Source organism: Argiope bruennichi, chromosome 5, assembly GCF_947563725.1.
Source record: "Argiope bruennichi chromosome 5, qqArgBrue1.1, whole genome shotgun sequence".
NCBI classification, from domain to species: domain Eukaryota; kingdom Metazoa; phylum Arthropoda; class Arachnida; order Araneae; family Araneidae; genus Argiope; species Argiope bruennichi.
In genome coordinates, this window is record NC_079155.1 from 104,379,286 (window position 1) to 104,399,552 (window position 20,267).

General features: G+C 32.9%; 3 non-coding genes across 3 annotated transcripts; 1 reads left to right on the plus strand and 2 right to left on the minus strand.

The window, feature by feature from the left end:
• Positions 1-5,593: 5,593 nt before the first annotated feature.
• On the minus strand, positions 5,594-5,666 carry Trnar-ucu (transfer RNA arginine (anticodon UCU)). The gene has a single exon. It is a non-coding gene; the product is annotated as a tRNA-Arg (tRNA).
• Positions 5,667-10,077: 4,411 nt separating this feature from the next.
• Positions 10,078-10,150, minus strand: Trnar-ucu (transfer RNA arginine (anticodon UCU)). The gene has a single exon. It is a non-coding gene; the product is annotated as a tRNA-Arg (tRNA).
• Positions 10,151-19,869: 9,719 nt separating this feature from the next.
• Trnar-ucu (transfer RNA arginine (anticodon UCU)) lies at positions 19,870-19,942 on the plus strand. Its single transcript has one exon. It is a non-coding gene; the product is annotated as a tRNA-Arg (tRNA).
• Positions 19,943-20,267: the final 325 nt, after the last annotated feature.

The window sequence follows — 20,267 nt, forward strand, 5'->3', positions numbered from 1 at the left end:
GGTATGCTGGAAAGTTTTAGAGACACCATACCTGCTGGTTTTATGTATGAAGTTAGAACATCCATATAAAATTTATTTTCAGAGACTCGGCTCCCCCCGCCCCCAATTTTTATTTAAGCAGCATTCGAATTTATCGTCACATGAATCGAACTCTTTGTATAAAAATCTTGATTAGAATTAAACAAAGAAATCGACCAAAAATGCATCTTCCTTATAAATCTTTTCTGTGGTGAATCAAGAAAATTTTCATATCTTAAAATACACAAGATGTGTTTGACCTATTGTAAAACGAAAGCGGCGGTTGATGAAAAAGCCCATGTGGATCATAAATCCCTATAGCAATCCTTTCATATTTATTTCTGTTAAATTATGGCTTATAAAGTAGTTTTGCTACAAATCAGGAAAAAAATTCTTGCTTTTTGGAAGTTTTTAAGAGATCATCATGAAAACTCAGCACATATTTTGAAAGTCGTATATAATGGCACCATCTTTATTTCATTTTCATTTTAGGACGGGATAGCCTGGTTGGTAGGGCGTTGGATTTGTGTCCCTTGGGTGGCGAGTCCTAACTCCAGAGATAGAAGACTCTCCGTGTGTGTGTGGTGGCTGGCGCACATATAAATCTGTCATGGTTACAAAGTCCTCCATATCGAGAGTAATACCACTGGGAGTACTGGATTAGGAATGATCGTTCTCTGATTCAGGTCTAAATTACGATCTGCAGATGAGTGAATGAAATGCATGAATGAAGTCCGCCCCGTAAAAAGAACTGTGACGTGTGTGTAGCTAAGTTGTACTCTTGACCCTAGATGGCGCTACTGTAAAACAAGAGACGCACCTTTGACTTAAAATCATTGATTTCTAAAGTCAGTGGACTTGTCTATGACAAATGCCATTAGAAACAACAACAACATTTTCATTAAGGTATAGGGATTTTAAACGGAGCCGAAACCATGACGAAATGCAAAATCGAATTGTCACCAAAAAACTCAAAGGTTGCATGCCATAAATATCATTCTAACTACAATGCGTTTAGTTTAATAAAAACATCCATTTCACCAGTTTTCGAATGATCTTATAAAAAATCATATCATTGCCATAGTTCAGGAGAAATTAAGTCTTTCATTTGCAATACATCCCAAAAATCACCATTCGTCAAAAGAGAAATCTTTTTTGCGAGAGACCATTGTCATTTCTGATTCTTATTCACGATAAGCTTGCTGTTACATATTCAAGAAGGATTCAATTTTAAGATCCAATAAGAAAATAACATTTTTATTAAGTTATAAACACATAATTATAAAAAAAACACTATAGACATCTGCGTATCCGTAAGAATTAGTGGATTCGCTTACTTTCTGTTTACCATTCTTCCATTTATGGTGACGAATGTCTATTTTAAAGACTGCGGATTTCGAAAATGTACTGTTGTTGCTGCTACTTATGGCACTTTACAAGCCCGCTGAAATAAAGTCGAGTGAGCGTCTCTTGTTTTTTCAGTAGCGCCAACTAGGGCCAAGAGTATGATTTCATGCGTCACATTCGCTTGCACAACCCCTTTTTACAGGACGGCACATTCAGACGCCTCACAGATAAAACACAGAAGAGGAACCGCCATGCCCGAACCGGGACACCCTGATCACGGGGAAGACTCGCTACCCCTATGCTAGGACGCAGGCAGATGTGTTGTAAATGAGAGATTAAATCCCTTCTGAATTGGAGCATTGATGCATTTTACTGTAAGCGCATTCGAAAGCTGATCAGATGGAGTAGTTTTTGATAATGTTGACGTATTGTAACAAGAAAGGTATATTTCAGTATTCAACATTAAAATGCAGTTCGGCTTTAAATACAAGTATCGATGGAAATGGTATTATCCTATAGGATTTTTCTTGTTCTTTTGAATAAAATGTGCTATTTTATATGCAGAATTGTTATAAACTTTTAAAATTAGATTTTTAGCACAAGTAGTTTATTTACTACAGCTTGCAATAAGAGATAGGTTGTTGTTGTGTATGATTTACTGGCGCAAGAGTCATATTTGGCTATACTGCGCCAAGCATACGGTAAAATCAGAACAGACATTTAAAACATATGTAAGTAATAAAAAATCACTTAAAATGCGTCGATACAAATATTAAAAAACTGTTTTTACGCAAGACAATGATGAACATAAATGTAAAATAATCATATAAAAGAGACATTTAACATAAAAGGAAGAACAAACAGATGAAAAAGGTGTTATGTATAGTTGATAAAACGAATAGTTCTTAAAAATTTTAAAATATTTGGGTGATATTTTTCACCTACCAAGTCTTGCAATTTCAGAGAAGACGAGTAGAAAAAATTACGACGATGATCATTAAAATCAGGGCATTCAATTAAAATATGTTTCACACTAAAAGCAATATGACAAGTGGGGCAAATTGGCACCCTTTCACTCAAGATGAGATGACGATGAGTAAAACGGGTGTGTCCTATAAGGAGGCGAGTCAATTTCACATCAACCTCTCGTATAGTGTGAACATGCCATAAACCAACCGTAGGCTTGACAAAATGAAGTTTATTCTCGATCTGCAGATCCCATGTTAATTGCCAAGTTGAATAAATATGTTTAATGAAAAATCTATTAATGTCACAATATGGAAGTTTATGGGACAAAAAAGAATCTGCAGATTTTTCCGCTGAATCAGCTTTTTCATTCCCAGAAATGCCTACGTGACTCGGGATCCAACTAAAAAGGATATGGAAACCTTCATTTTGTAGCAGACGCCAAGTAAATAGGATTCTAATCGCAATCGGAGCAATTAGAGATAGGACAGACTGCTATAGTGATTCATAACTCATCTAAGTCCTATCACCGTCTTTCGTTTGGCAGATTCGTTCAGATTCTTCCAGTATATCTAGTTTCTAATTTGTTGACACCATTAATATACATCTGGCAAATTCACAACAAAAAGCGGTAGATTTGTATAAAGTATGAAACGTAATTCATATCAGTAACTTCTTAAAAAGCTTGATGATTTTTACCATTTTCTTTTGTTTCTTTATGTTATACAATGTCTTCGATACTGAAAATTGTGGATTTACAAGCAAGATAAATGCTAAACAAAGAAATATAACAATGTTCATCGTTATGACTAAATCAAATACTTGTGATAAATATGTAAATATTCCTAAATTATATCAAAAGGATTATTGAATTACGTTTCAACTTTTTTCATCCACTTCTTTCGTTCAATTTTTTTTTAATTCCGAATTTTTGCTTTTCATATTTTTTAAATGTGTTCCGATGGCCTTCCTCTGCAATACTTTGAATAAGATAGCATTAACAAACATTAACACAGAAAAATTTGGATCGTTTTCATGTTTAGTGAATTTGATTCGAGTTAACGAGATATTAAAAAAATATTAAAACAAACTCGTCAGTCCATTATATCTCATAAAGACTTTTCCCTTACTAAAATACTGTAATCCAGACACTCATTAATACTGTTATAATTCCCATTATCATCATCTTGCAATTATTCAATCTACATACTAAATCTCTAAGATATTGAAATACAACCCGACGCACGAGGACCAGGATTCAACTAAGCCCTTTAAAGTGTGTCCCTACTGCGTATTTGCGGCTCCTGATTGATAGATGGTTAATAACGAATTGTTCAAATCCATCAGAGATAGTAATGAGCTCTTTTGGGATTCACAGAAGTGGAAGACTTTACCATATATCACTGTTTTTAGTTCGAATGACCTAAAGGAACATGCTTGGGTCCCTTTATTCAAAAGCATCTACTAATATATCAAGTTTGAAACTTCGAATTAGAGATGTTACTTAAATTTTGAAAAGATGTTACTTATATCACGCGTTTTCTATTCCTTTATGAACGGCTGGTAGATAAAATTGAAGTTAGTGTGAGCAAAATTTATGACGAGCGCGAACGAGACTGAGTTCTAAAATTCAAAAATTGTTCATAAAAATGCAAAGATTCCTTGTTTTATGAACTGGAGTTTGAGTTGAGTTTGTTTGTGTTTTATGGTACAAAAGACATCTATGTCTAAGCTGCGCCATGGAATTAATATATTTATATCAATTTATAATAAAATAGAAAATGGAATGTCTACGAAACCCAAATGCCTAAAAGCGTAAAAATGCAAGTCATGAAAAAGCTCAACAGTGATGTAAGATATGGTACAGTACGCTAAAAAGCGTGGTTAATTTTTATATATGATAATAAAAACTAATATTAAAAAAAAAAAACTAAAAAAAGAGCTGCCAGCTAAAAATCTAAAAGGAACTTCCGATTTCATTTGTTTTAAAATGATTGTTAGGCATAAAAAATATTGATTAAATTTATTAAAAAAATTTTAAGATTGTAACTTTAATTTTTATGGTTGTATTCGTTTAAAAATACCACTAATTCAATTTAAACCTAAAAACATAATTTAATACTTGGCCCACTTCAACGGCTAGGACATCCAATTAAATCTTAAAAGGAGAGAAATCGAAATAAAGTTTACGAGAGTGACAGATCAGTAGAATGATAACAAATATCTGATTTCCGAAAAGATATTTTTTTATTGTTTATTTTACTTAGATATAAAAGGACAGCTTTACTTTTGATTGAAAGATTTATTTATAAATATAAACAGATCAGAAATAAGAATTTTATTCTTAAATAAAGATTAAAAATAGTTTATATTGTAATGATTCAGCTTCTTCCTGGGTGACCACTGTGACATTCCTTTTTCCCACACTCGATAATTTACATTCCGGGCCATTCTTCATCAACGAAACTCCCACAGTGTTAAGTGCCTCCAGATTGCCAAATGGAAGACCCTCCTTTTAAGCACGGTCGTCTGGCCAATTAGTGCTAATCCAGATAAGGAACCACACGTGCGTTTCCCAGGGAAATAAATCGTGTCTTCGAAAGGCGAGAGTGTCAAACACTCCAGATGTCCAGATGTCCTGCATTTTTCCTATGGTGGAGGGTGGATCATCAATGGACATTCCCCACGAGCGACCAGAGACGATTCAGGTTGTTCTGAACGGTGATTGGGTAACAGGGAGTCTGAGAGGAAAATAAAAGGTGAGATTTTTTGGAAGAAGGGACAGAGAGAAGCTTCGTGTGAATCGGACTTCTGAGTAAAATTCCACCCGAAGAAAATTCGGTGGATTCCGAGAGCTACCCCCGGAGTAGCCTAAGACGCCAACAGCCTGTTAGCTGTTCTTGTAAAGTTGTTTCCTTCGAAATTGTTCGAGGAACTATTCTTGTTTAATTTTCGTGTTGTAAATAGCATCATTCATTTAACCTAGATTAGAAAGAGTTGTTTTTATGTAATAAAGCTGTAAATAAAGAATTTGATCATAACGCTACCTGTTATTGGATCGAGACTTTACAATATGTTCTTATTTTTTAATTATAATGACATATTGGGCCCTTAACTACCGAAAAAAAACAGCTCAGCAGCTTAAATTTGTAGACCAGAAGAAAAAAAAGTAATCTATTGGGTCAGCCCCAAAGCAGCGCAGTGCACATTTTTGGAAGACAAGTTTGGGTTAAAAATGAACCTTCTTCTACAATTCTGTTCCCACCCCTGCCGGGATTCGAACCCGGGACCTTTGGATTAGAAGTCCAACGCGCTATCCACTGCGCTACAGGGGCCACTAACTGCCTCGCATCACCTGTTGAACACATATTTAAATTACCTTTCCACTAACAAGTAAGTGTTACACTCCTTATTGTAGCTGGTATCTATTCATGCATTTTAGGCAAGATTTATTGTCTTCGTTATGACTTTTTTTCATTGTTACTAATTATCTTTCACGATAATCAAACTATTTAAGCAATTCATGATGTTTAGTTGCATTTTTAATCATCTTTCCATTAACTGTTATTTATAAATATTTAATCTAATTCTTCATCTGGTCAAGGTAAGTGGGCTTTTACAGTACACTCCCGATTATCCGCGGAATTGGGTGGCACGGCCGCCGCGGATAACAAAAATCGCGGATCATCCGAAAAAAGCTAAAAACGGGTATAGCAAATGAGAAAACAGTCATTCCAACTTTGAAAAATCGTTTTACGTACAATAAAACGTAAAATAAACAGCAGGAAATGTTTAACTAACGCTTAATATTTTAGTATATCACTCAAAACTAACCTAAAATGCATTTTGTGAATGAAAACAGAAAAGTGCTTTGCATTTATGAGAGGCGTCAAGGATACACAGAAAAATGAATGCATATGTACTGTTTTAATACTGTAATGTATTATGTAATTACAAAAGCATAACTGTAAAACTGCACCTTTTTGAAAAAATCAAACTTTGTGCGGCAGGCGCGGATAATCCGTACCGCGGATAACCTGCCCGCGGATAATCGGGAGTCTACTGTACTTCTTAAATAAGAAGAGAATAAGAGAATTTTTTTAAGCAATTAGATTGAAGCGTACTTATTTTCTTTAAATATATTTCACAACTGATTTTATTGGGAAAAGAATAAAAGTTAGTATTTTTGTTATAATTTTGTTCAGTACTTTTGTTAAGTTTTTATAGCTGAGGGCCACTGTTATCTTCGTTACTTATAAATAGACAAAACGTCTCAGTTACTTTTAATTGGTTTATAAAAAAAGTTATTTATTCTGGCACAGAATTTCTTCAATTATTTATGGTGCTTGGACATAAATGTTGCTGCTAACATAAGCAGGCAATATCATTTGGTCTATTTCCATTGATGGCACTCATTTTACCCTTACTTTGTTTTGTTTGTTAGTTTTCCTTACTTTGCTCTCACTGTCATAAATTCCTGCGGATTTAAAATTTGTGTGTATATTTTTAATTAGTACATTACGAAAGATCTCATATATCAGTTCGCATACAGTGCGGGTGTCTCCTACTTGAATTTGGAGTGTGAAATTTTTTACATACATTTTAGTAAGAATATCAGAGATTATCGACTCTTGTATGTGCAATTAAATTAGATTTTCGATAAGATGTATGGATTCCCATTGTTCCTGTTTCTGTGGCAGAGAATCGTCTCATATTTTTTTAAATGAATGAAAAATTAAAATTAGATTAAAATTAAATATGTCTAGAGCATTATTTATATTTATTGAAATTTTCCGACAAAACATTTAGAAAAACAATGCTAATTTTTTTCTCGATACGTCGCATTTTTGCATATATTTCAACTCTACTGCGTCTGAGCAACTGTATAAATCTTCTCATAACACACACAATAAGTCTCCTAAACCCCTCTTACTTATCTCGATAAATTATTTCCTTTCTTCTACAGTCCTTTCTATTTCTTTGACCCAGAGGGGTGGTTTACCTGTTTTTGCGAATTTTGAAGAATTTCTTATGGAAGTGTATTATGAATTTGGAACGTTATGAATTGTATATAATACAATACCAATTCCCTTTTTAAAATAATATTTTATTTATAACAAATAACAATATTATATTTACAAAAAAGATACAAATTTATTACAATAAAAAATGTAATTTATCTCGTCTATTACAATAAAAAAATGTAATTAATATCCAAATTGGATATTAAATAAAATTAACGTTAAATTAATTCCCATGGTGTTCAACGCTAAAAGCAAAAATAAACTTTAATTAATTAGTCTAATCTCTTTTATGTGTTGTTCACAAATAAATATGTGAAATTCCTCAGATCAAATATCGAAAAACATTAATAATAGCTTCAATACATCTTTTTCGGTTTGAAATTAATAGTTCAGCTGCAATTAGCTTGCGTAATAAGTAGCTCCTTTTCTTAACAGAAATATTTCCAATTATACAAGTGAATTATTATTCACAAATTGCTGTCTGTCTTGTTCTTGCTTTAATCTTGTTCCAGTTCTTTTTATTTCAAATGTTCAATTTCTCAGCCATTCACCCCTGTCTTCTCATGGAATAAGAACTATAGACATTTATGATTGTTAAGCAGGATCTATAAGAAAAGACTGAAATATTATGAAAGTTTCATAAAGAGGCATGTATTATTATAATTGCACCTTTATCTACTCTTCACGTTGCAATGTTTTGAAAAAAGACAAAAAAAAAACAAAAAAAACCCTTGAATAATGCGTTAATATATGTCACATGAATCCTAGAACATTCTTGAACTCATACTCCTCCTTTCATCCAAATCAGCAACTAAAATTCGAAAAACCTTACAGAACATTTCCAAGATCCTTTGAGTACTTTATTTATAAGAAAAATTGATGACACGTAAATACAATACACAGTTTAAATGCTACTTTTCCTTAGTTGACGAAGAATATTCAATCTAAGACATACCGTGGACATCATCAAGGTTCTAAATGTCTCTATTATTCAAATGTCTTTTCCTCCCTTTTCTTTCAAATGACTTACTTTACAATCTTTTTCTTTTCTGCGGTATACTTTTAATTATTCAGAAAATTTCAAAAAAGAGAAAAAGAATATCTTTTTACAAAGATTTAAAAAATTTCTCATGCGTGTTTTCCAGAATAAAAATAAGAAACTCTGTTTACCAGTCGTTGCCCGAATCGCACCGGGCTAAACAAACGAAATGTTGCGCGCAAAGAGGACATTTTTTTCTGTTTGAGTTAAGGTAAACGAAGAAAAAAGGCACCTAGCCGGAATACGGAGTTAAAAAGAATACACGAAGTTTCCTTTCTCAGATGAGATATGAAGATGAAGAGCTTAGCATATATTTAAGTAAGTTTCTTCTTATTCTTTAGTTCTTTTTTTATTTTCTGACAAAAGAATATATTTTTTACAGACCACCCGATGTCAGATTTCTTTAAGGAATGAAAATATTCTGACATTTCCCATGGAAATATGATACAAGTTTTCCTTTGTTTTGCAAAGTTCGCCCCCTCCCCAAAGCTAAGACATGATCAGTGTTATTTAAGAAACCGAAGAATTGGGTGATATTTTTTTCATCCAAGGATATATTTTTTAAGTTCTTAATTTACATACAACAAATGGAGAGAAAAACTTAATTTACAGATCTAGCAATAAAATTTCACAAAAAGTTATTATTTTATTGAATTTGATTATATGTAATGTATAGGATGATAGTATATTTGTAAAAGAAAACAATGACGTGTTTAGTTATTTCTTTTTCTTGTTACGTAATGTTGTTTTAAATAGTTTAAGGCATTGATTGCTTTGGACCTATTGCCTGAAATATGCAATGCTTATTATTTGCCACGTTTATCTTTCAGATTATTATAAAATGCAAGAGAATTGAATTCGTCAACGGATAATTTTATCTTTGCCCTTTAGTTACTTTTATAGACAACTATAAATTGCATAATAATGTATTGATTTCTGTTAATGTAGATAAATTAATACAGACTTATTAAGTATAATTGAGGGATAATTTAAATGCATTTCACTTTCTATTTTAACTTTTAATTTTAACTTATATTGCCTATAATATAGGCAATTTGTAAGTACATAGCTATTTTAATGTTAAACTCAAGTCATTATAAAAGTCGTGAGTACCTATATATATTTTCTATATTTTTAATTATTATTAGGAAAAAAAGTACATCATTAATCATTTACATCCGTTCATTTTTAATTGCAAATAGTTTTTTTTATTTTTAAAAGATCTACTGTAGTAATATTGTCGCGAGCTTGAAATAAGTACTCAGGTTACCAGCAATAAATGACAGAAACTGATCGGACGGTAGACGATTCTTCTGTTATCCCATAAATCCTTAAACCTTCCCACTGGTGAAGTATGGAAGTTTGGAAAGGGGATGCCAGCTCAGGTGTCGTCTTCATCATCTGACCACGGTTCAAAATTACGAGGTCCGTCCCAAAATAGCCTTAGTGTTGTAAGTGTGTTTGTAATATAACAAAAGCCTTAGTCTTGTTTTGTAATATAACAAAACTAAAATAAACCCATAAATCCTTAAAGTTGAATGGCAGACGATTTTTCTGCCGTTCCGTAATTCCACAGTAATTTTAAAGTTGACATTCATTTTTACTTTCTTGTATGCCTGCATACACTTTTTAAAAAAGCAAGTTTCATTTGGATTAAAAAAAGGACCTTCTGCAGCTCTGCACCACCCCTGCCGGGATTCGAACCCGGGACCTTTGGATTAGAAGTCCAACGCGCTATCCACTGCGCTACAGGGGCTGCTGCTTAATTGGCATCATCTGTTGAACATATTTAAATTACCTTTACACTAATGTGTAAGTGCTACTCTTCGTATTGCAGCTGGCATATATTCATACATTTTACACAAGATTAAGATCTTCGTTCTGACCTTTTTTTTTTTCATTGTTTCTAGTTACCTTTCAGGAACAGTCAAACTACTTAAACAATTCATGATGTTTAGTTGGGATTTTTTAAATCATCTTTCAATCCATGCTATTTGTAAATTTTAATTTAATTTGTAATCTGATCAAAGTAAATGGGCTTCCACTTCCTAAAATTGATAAATAAGATAATTTTTTTTAGCAGTTGAATCGTAGCGTACTTATTTTATTTAAATATAAGATTTTATGGGAAAAGAATAAAACTGTCAGTATTTTTGTTAAGTTTTAAGTGTTAGGGACACTTATATCTTCTTATTAATAAAAAGACAAAGCAACTCAAAACTGAAAGATTAAACAGTATAACATGTCTTTATTATATCCTCTATCAAAGGTACAGGGTAATTCTATATCATATATCTCTTATTTACATTTCCGAGATCAGTACATTAATATGCAATTTTTGAATGCTTATAATAAGCCTTTTAACCCTTTCGCCGTCCTCTCTTGTCCATGAAATTTCTGTTTTTCCTCTGTTTTTCTCCGCATTAGAACAAACAAAAATAAAAACTCAAACAAGTAAGCATTTACAAAGCGTTTTAAATGTTTAAAAGTTTTAAAATGTAGAAGAACGCTTGAAGCGCGTTACGGCTGCCCTGCAGAAGTTTCACTTGAACGCTCTAGACGCGTTATGGACGACGAAGAGGTTAAGAACAGAGATAAAGTTATCATAGGCAAATTTAATTCTTTTATATTGTTACAAATCTGTAATTTTGCTACCCGGCACAAATAGTGTCATCCTGGAAAAACCATTAAAACCTTTGTAAGATCTGTACTGTGCGTGCTGAGCTTGGCGACCATTTGGCGACTTGGCGATGAATTTGGCGACTTTGGCGACTAAATGGATAATACCGGAAAGTTCGAGAAGTTTCCCGATCCATCCAGTAATAACCGAGATACACCGAGGTACGCCCTGATTGGTCTGAAGATTCTAGCCCCGCCTCCCGGAACTATAAAAGACGAGCACTCTGAAGCTGGGAAGAAGTTGTGTGGATAGTCAGAAGTTGTGTGAGAGAGGAGTCGGAGTCGCCGACAAGTAAAGAAACTGGAGGATTAGACAGCAAGCAAGTTACTGAACTAATGATTAGCGATTAAATGTGTTGCGATTGATTAGCGGTATTTGTTGTAGAAAATTTTTTGTAACAATATTTTATATTAATCTGAAAGATAAATGTTTCAAATAATAAGAATTGCACGCTTCATGCAGTATGGTCTGAAACAAGACAAAAAAAAGGATTTAAACTATTTAATTCATCGGTTTGCATAAAGATTAAATCCTAAACATAATCTGCTCTTTTTTTTCAGGTGGATTCGCAACCTATATAGATTACATATCATCAAATCCTACAAAATTATAAGTGAGATTTTTTTTTTCGCTTGGACTGCAAATTATATTTTCCCTTTCGTCTGTTGCATATAAATTAAAGCCTGATGAAATAAACCATGCATAAGAGGATAAAAAAATTACCAACTAATTTCTGTTGTTTCTTTAATAATATTGACCATATTGCAAAAAACGACTCTTCAAAACAAACTTGTATCATATTTCCATAAGAAATGTAAATTTTTTTTTCATTCGTTTAATATAATCTGACATTGTGTGGTTCAGAAAAAAAAAAAAAAAACTTTCTTTCGGCAGAAAATAAAAAAAGAACAAAAGAAAGGAGAAGAATAAGAAGAAACTTACTTAAATATATGCTAAGCTCTTCATCTTCATATCTTATCTAAGAAAGAAAAACTTTATGTATTCTTTTTAACTCCTTGTTTCGGCTATGCATTTTTTCCTCTCCTTTAACTTAACTCATACCAAAAAATGTCTTCTTTGAGCGTAACATTTTGTTCATTTTGCCCGGAACAACTCACAGACCGACGGGTAAACAGAGTTTCTTATTTTAATTCTGGAAAGCACGCAGAAGGAACTTTTTAAACCACTGTGAAAAGGTATTCGTTTTCTCTTTTTTGAAATTTTTGATGAATTAAAAAGATGCACCACAAAGAATTATGGAAATGTTGAGAGAAAGGAAGAATGGATTCAAAGAGATAAATAACTTGAAAGAAAGAAAAAAAAGAGGGAAGGGGATGATGGTGATATTTAGAACTCTAATGGTGACAATGGTTTATCTTAGGTTGAATATTCTTTGATGACGTGAAATATTTAATGCAAAATAGCATTTACGCTATGTCACCAATTTTTTATATATTTTTGGAGCAATTAAAGTATTTAAGAGACTTTGAAATGCTATATGAGGTTTTGAATTTTATATTGTTACAAATCTGAAATTTTGCTTCCCAGTATGGTTAGCTCAATCACTGGAAAGACCGTTTTACGTTCAACTCTGTTGGATGCTGATCGGGCATCGAATCAGTGGCCTCAGGGCTTGGTAACAAACTTCGCGACCATTTGGAGACTTGGTGATGACTTTGTCGACAAAAATAGATAATACTGGAATCTTTTAGAACTTTGACGATAGAACCAATAGGAACCGAGATATGTCTGATTGTTCCAGAACTTACTCGGCCCGCCTCCAAGAACTGTAAAAAGCCGGCAGTCAGTCGTTATTGAATCGTGGAGAGTCAACGGCGAATAGTTGGATAAATCCAGCGAAGAGCAAGCGTTGTGTGTAGCTCAAGCGATTGCTGAATTGAGCTGTGTGCCGAGTTCTGGTGTTTAGTGTGGAAACAGCATCGAATTGTGTGTGGAGTAGCTAGTTCTGTAGTAGTGAGTCGGCAGTTGGATATAGCTAAAGTGCGGAGACAGTGGAGAACTGCAAGAGTTTGGAGAGGCCGTAGAGAGTAGCTACGTAGATACAGTAGTCCTTCTTAATTCTTCTGGCCGCTTCGTTTGTTGTGCTTGTTCTTACTACTGATTACTACTTGTGGATTACTGTTTGTTGCAGTGTGCTGCTGTGTGTTGCTTGTGTACGTCTCGGCTGTGTATATTTGTTGTCCGTGTATCCGTTTCTTAGGTGTTTCATAAAAGTCGTCGTTTGTTACTGAGGCCTGTTGATTCTGTTTCTTCCTCAACCAACAAATAGGAAAGAACCCCGAATCCACAACAATATGCTTTTTTAGATAAGAAGGAAGGGGTGGGGAGTGTTAAAAAAAATATTCGGGAATTCTTGCAACATATATGAAAGGCGGCATTATTCAAACATTTTTGTAAAGCAATCTATTGCTCATGCACTTTATAATATCTTGATCAAGAAAAAAAAAATTAGAGTAGTATATGTAGCATATCCTTATATATGTCAAGATGTAAAAAACAACTTATTGTCATCAAGGTTAATATTACTTACAAATATCAAATAACAGTTCAATCACGAAATAGTTCCTTGATCAAATCGGAGAATAAGTCATAAAAAAAACACTAACAGGCTGTTAGCTCTAAACGGATAATTCAGGGCCGCTCAAGATATCCACCGATATTTATCGGTGTTCCTAACACAGAAGCCCGAATCACAAGGAGCTTCTCAAAAAATCAGAAAAAATTTCTCCGGACACCGACGTTTCTCCGAATTCCAATTCGAAGCCTTTTCTCCTCTCCTGGAAAAAAAAATACCTCATTTCATTTCCAACAGATATATGATTCTAGTTTCTCATTGGCGAACTTCAGTTCCCTATCATCCAGCAGCTGTTCAGCAACGTTTTCTCGATGATCTCTTAATTCGATCTAGGGAGTGTCTGTTGAGGATCCATCTTCGTGGCGATTCTTCTGAAACACAAGTTTATTACAATTAATTCGCAGCTGACATCAGCTGAAGTGCTTCTGGGTTTGACGCTTAATGACAACGGTTGCTGGTGACTGATCGTATCTTGGTGACTTGCGGAATCTCTTCATAAAGGAAAAAAAATTAACATCTATATGTTTTGACGTTTCTTCCCCTCGAAGACAGGGTGGATCTATTTGGAAATGACTGGCTACATATCTGTTTTGCCACATCTGGATATAACAAATGGCCAGATACAATGATTCTACTAGTGAAAAGGATGCACATCTGGCGGTACGTATGCACTTAACTATGTGTGGGAAAACGGGTGACGTTACATCTGGTCAGAATGCCAATTACCATGTGAGGAAAACGGAGAAACCTTACAACCTTAATGAACTCTCGTAATATTCGAGTATTTTTCAATAAGATCTCGCGTAACCAATCATTCGATGAATAGAGGTTAACAGAAGTAAAATCTGGAGGCTTAAAATAAAATAAAAAAAACTGTATGAAGGTAAAGTAGAGAAAAAAAAACAGACGGACAGACATTGGTGAATAATAAATCACTCATAAAAAATTGGAAATTTATCCACTTACTGGACTGCTTAAGCTGGAAATGTTGTGTAAACTGGACTGCCTATTTTAAATCAAAACAGTTATTTTGATGTTTTGAAGGCGCAATTATCTTTGAATCTGAATATTTGATCTGAGGTACTTTTCACATTTATCAGTGAACAACTGGTAAAACATATCAAACGGTTAATTAGAGTTTTGTTTTTAGTGGTGAGCTTACTAGGAATTAATTTTACGTTATTCATTATTTCTCTTGCAGACCAGATGAAATAGATATCTTTTTACAGTAAATTTTATATAACTCTATTTGTAAATACAGTGCTATTGTTTTTAGGAGAAAAATATCAGTCAAAGGTGAAGCGTGCATTGTGTTATTTATAATTAATAAATAATTTTGAGCAATTATTTAAATCACAGTACAAAACAGCAATTTAAATAACATAAATAGTTTGTGCATAAAAAAAAATCTAAACAAAATCATCTCGGAAATATTGTTGGAAAACATCATCAAAAGTGAAAGTTGCGTTGTAGTCACGGTCATAGTAAGATGGGATGTAGATTTAAGTTACTAACAAATTGTGTTGCTCGTGAATGAATCGAAGTTTAATCTTAACTATTTACATCTTTTTACTTTCTCGTATACGTAGTATAGATAAAGCCTCGTAATCAACAAAAAATTCGAATTCAAGATTTTGGCTAATCTCCACGTTTTAGAACTCCCTAAGTTCCAAAAACTGATTTTGGCAAATGGCCGTCTGTCTTTCTGGGACAAAGATCACACGAAAACCCTTTGAGCTAGACGGTTGAAATACGGAATTTATTATTGGCTATTTAAACAGTATTTTGATTTAAGATACGAATTTCCTTTTTTAACCCTTAACTGGGGATGTGCGGTCTGTGAGACCGCTAGCGATGGATTTTCTGTCACCCCTATTCTATTTTTAACTCAATTGAATGGATTGACCCTGTAGCTTCCTGTTTTGTGACCTTCAATACACGTGCAATTTTTCAACCGATTTCAGCAGATGCTTTTTAAAATAATTCAGTTATTTCTTCGAGCGCGGTCTCTAAGACCACATCTCCCTGCTAGTGTCCCAGTGATAAACAAGGCTTAGCAGATGGCGCTAAAACTTGGGACCAGAATGTAATTTGAGAAGAAAATGTATGTTCCAACGCATTTACTTTTTTCAATGACAATATATTTTGAAAAATTTCTAAAATATATCTATATATCAAGAAAAATATCTGCAAAATATATTGGCCGATTTTCATTCTAATACATTCATTAGAAAATTTAATTTGAGTCTAAATGAAATGCAGTCTCGTAGACCGCACCTCCCCAGTTAAGTCCTAAAATTTCACCTCCCCTGTTAAGGGTTAAGATACGAATAAAGCTTCTTAATATATCAGATACCATGTCTCGTGCAATTTTGCAAGTAGTTTTATTTGAATATACATTTTTTTAAAGTATATTGGAGCTACTTCACACACTACAAATTTTGCAAACTTATTCGTTAATTTCTTCTATTTTGTGTATTTTAATAAACTCATGCATATTTTTTTTATTTTTATTATTATCCTTGAACATTTCATTTAAAATAAAGAAATATCACTTATAAAGAAATTTTCATATCGAAATATTCAAGAAAATTGAAATTACTAATCTGAAACAAGAATTTAGAATAAAAGTTCGCTTTTTTCCAAATTATTATTACAAATTATTGCTGAATTTAATAATTTCAAATCGCATACGATATTATAAATAAATAATGTTATGTACATTTTCAGTTTCTCAGAAATAGAATTTACCAGAAAAATATCAATCTTTTCGCATACAAACCATTTTTGAATCACCTAATAAAAGATTCATGTGTGAAAATTGGGAACTCTGAACTCATCAGAAATCTTTAATATATCTTTACATTGTGTTATTTTTAGCAGAATATGTATACATAAAAAATGTTAGTTTAAATGACACTGGCGGAAGAGTTCAAAAGAAAGAGAACAGCCATGTCTTGGATTATAATTAACATAAACAATAGTTATTCTTGATACGGGTAGAGTACAAGCTCGAGGAATTTAATTAGCGAACCTTTCTTATCACCCATCTTTTCAGCAGAAGCGAAACCCGGAAAGAAAATGGTGTTATGATAAAGGATGTTTTTATAATGAAATTTCCAAGGTGTATTAATATCGATTGTTTTCATTGTAGAAACAAAAGATCCCTACTTCGGATAGCGAATATTCGAAAGTTTTAAAAAAGCTTTCTTCCGCTACTTTGAGACGCCTCCATTTAAGATCCTTAGATCGAATTGGCGGCTCAAAATTCCACTTCAATTCAGAATCCCGACGAAATTCAAAAAGACGTAAGCTGCAATTGTAAATTTGATTCATTCATATATTTATGATGTTGTGGAAAAAAGAGAAAGGAATTTTTCAGAACCACTGGTAAAAAGCCTTTTGTTTCAGAGAAAAGAATTCAAAATATTTTCAAAATAATTTTATTAATATCTTCTTTCGGATAGCACCTATTTCCCCATAATCTTAATGGCATTAATTTAATGATGCCAATTAACACTGATGAGCGATGTCTTATCATGCCAAATGAAACTATTGTTTTAGTTTAATGCTTGCATGAAAAGTATTGAACATTTTGATTGGCTTGCTATGCATGATAATTGACGAAATTAATTGGCGAAATCGGAGCAGTTGTTGAAATTAGGGTGGGGTGGGGTCGATTTTATTTTGAGATATTCTTAGAAAATGAAAAAAAGAATGGACAGGCGATTAGTGTTGACATTTTTAAATGTCATTAATTTTCATATGTAAAACAAATTGTCAAAATCGATACAGCGATTCGGGCTGGAGAACTCTGGGTTAGGCTTTTTTGAAGGGGCTGTGAAGTAGTGTTCTTGAAATTTCTCACAAAAATAAAGTGTTGTTAGGTTTAGTGTGATGGGGCACGGTAATATGTAATGTGCCTTTGAATTCAATCAGCTAAATTTTTACCTCCACATAAATTCATTTTAGAATATGGTTTTAAATTTCGGGTCTTTTTTTTTTATTTTTATTTTTTTATTTCTAATTACTTTCACATAGGGTTTATACAAAAAACAGGCTTTTTGAAATATCGGTTTTCGAATTCAATATCTCTAAAAAACCGGTTTTAGTCGGTTTTCGAATTTTTGTCAAATAAATTAGAATAGGAAAATATATTTTATTTAATTTATATAAAATTAAAAAAAATATCAAACTTAAAGTCAAAATATATATAAAAAATTAAGGACTACATATACATATTACTTACACAAAATAACGAAAACTGAAACGAAAATTTCAAGTAATAATTATATTGTTTTCACTAATTTAATTTCCCCTAAGAAAATAGGATTTTAAAAAACATAAAATATCCCTTGAATGGTGGCTAAATCTTGTTCTTATTTTGGATACAATATTGCTAGAAATTGAAAATACTCGTTTACTAGATACTGAGCTTGGTTTTATAGTTTTCATGGCATCAAATAACAAATCTAAGTTTTTTGTTTTTTTTATTCGTTGCCTCAAACAATGAAAATTCAGCTTTCATTGTCTTTGGATTTGTAAGTTTTTCTTCAGGGTTTTCAAGAATTTTATGAATGGATTTTTCCATGCCTTCTTTTGTTTCTTCGATTTGCTCTTCAACAGAATCGGTTTCCACATAAGAATTTGGAAATATTCCAGACAATACCTTTCCAGTAAGTTAATAATTTCGGTTTTTGAAGCTAAAGAAAGTACACTAGATTTCTTCGCTGAACAAGAAATGTTTTGTGGATTTTGCAAATACAACAAAAGAGTTGTTATTTCTACTTGTCTTCTTTCTTGAATTCGTTCTTCTAAAGCATATAATAATTTAAAACTTATTTCAGTGTATAAATTTTTTAGTTCATTTAACAGAAATTCAAATGTACCTTCACTTGTTAATAAACTGGCATCTCGTCGCCCTAACCCTTCAGCTGTAGACGAATCGGTCCCAAGAACGGGTTTCTTAATTTAAAAACCGGTTTTCAAATGTGGCAAATTTACTTTAAAAAACCGGTTTTTAAAAACCGTCAAACCCTACTTTCACCGTTAGAATATTGAATACTTTTTATTAAACCTAACTTTTATACCAAAAAAGAAAAACTTTTAACAGAAAAGAAAGAGGGAGAATAACTCATACAAACTTAAGAGTAATTGAAATGCTTTCAGTCTATTGTTACAAAATTTTTTCTTCTACAAATATCGCAAATTAATCGTAATAATGCAGTGCATTTAATCGCTATTTCAGCAGCTTCCTTGCTGTATAATCCTCCAGTTTCTTTACCTTGTCGGCGACTCCGACTCTCGCACACGACTTCTGGCGATCCCACACAACTTTCTCGCAGCTTCTGAGTGCCCGTCTTTTATAGTTCCGGGAGGCGGAGCTAGAATCTTTAGACCAATCAAGGCGTATCTGAGTGTATCTTGGTTCCTACTGGATGGATCGTGAAACTTCTCGAACTTTCCAGTATGATCCATTTAGTTGCCAAACTCGCCAAATTCGTCGCCAAGTCGCCAGATGGTCGCCAAGCTCTCAGGTCATTGACGCGGCAGCCACTCAGCACAGATCTTACAACGGTCTTTCTCACGATGACACTATTCGTGCCGGGTAGCAAAATTACAGATTTGTAACATTTTACAGATTTGTAACACTATTGTTGAGGTGCAGATCAATATGGATCTGCACCTCAATAATACAATTACAATAAAAGTACCTCTCTCATACAATTACAATAAAAGTACTGTCATTTTTATTTTTTAATCATAAATTAATCTCTTTATATATACCTAAAAGCACATCATATGTTAAGTTTTTTTAATACTTATTAATATGGAGCAAGAATAATTTAAGGAATTAAATGCTTGCTTATTCCAACGAAATGGGATATTTGATAGTTATAATTAGATATTTCTAAGTTACACTAGCAAAGAACTCGAAATAAAGATGATCAAAATTTTCAAAAAAAAAAAAAAAAAAAAAAAAAGGGGGGGGGGAAAGAAAAGGAAACACGACGAATTGTTTAAATAATCTGACAATCGTGAGAAGCAAATAAAAGCAATGAAAGGAAACTCATGTAGAAGGCATTAATCTCGAATGAAAAGAATGAACAGCTGAAATAATGAGATAAACAGATGTTCGTTTAATTAGTGTAAAAGTAATTCTACTGTGTGCTTTACAAGTGAAAAACATCACTTCGTAGCCCTTGTAGCGCAGTGGATAGCGCGTTGGACTTCTAATCCAAAGGTCCCGGGTTCGAATCCCGGCAGGGGTGTGGGAGAAGGCTTCTTTTTAATCCAAATTAAACTGGCCTTTCTAAAAGTGTATATGCTTCGCTTGATTGGGTTTTTCTTGATTGATGTTCACTTGGTGTAGAAAAGGAATATTTTTGCTGTCTCTACTCGTAATTGAGTTTGTTGTGTGTGTGCGTGTTGCTGCTCTATAGACAGACTAGATTCCATGCTTTTTCCATACAGATATATATATGTACCTTGGAGAGGCCAAATGAGAGGGGAAATATTGCTCAAAAATGATTTTTATATCATTATGAAATTTATATATATATATATGCTTAATTTCAAACAACTGATTACATTGTT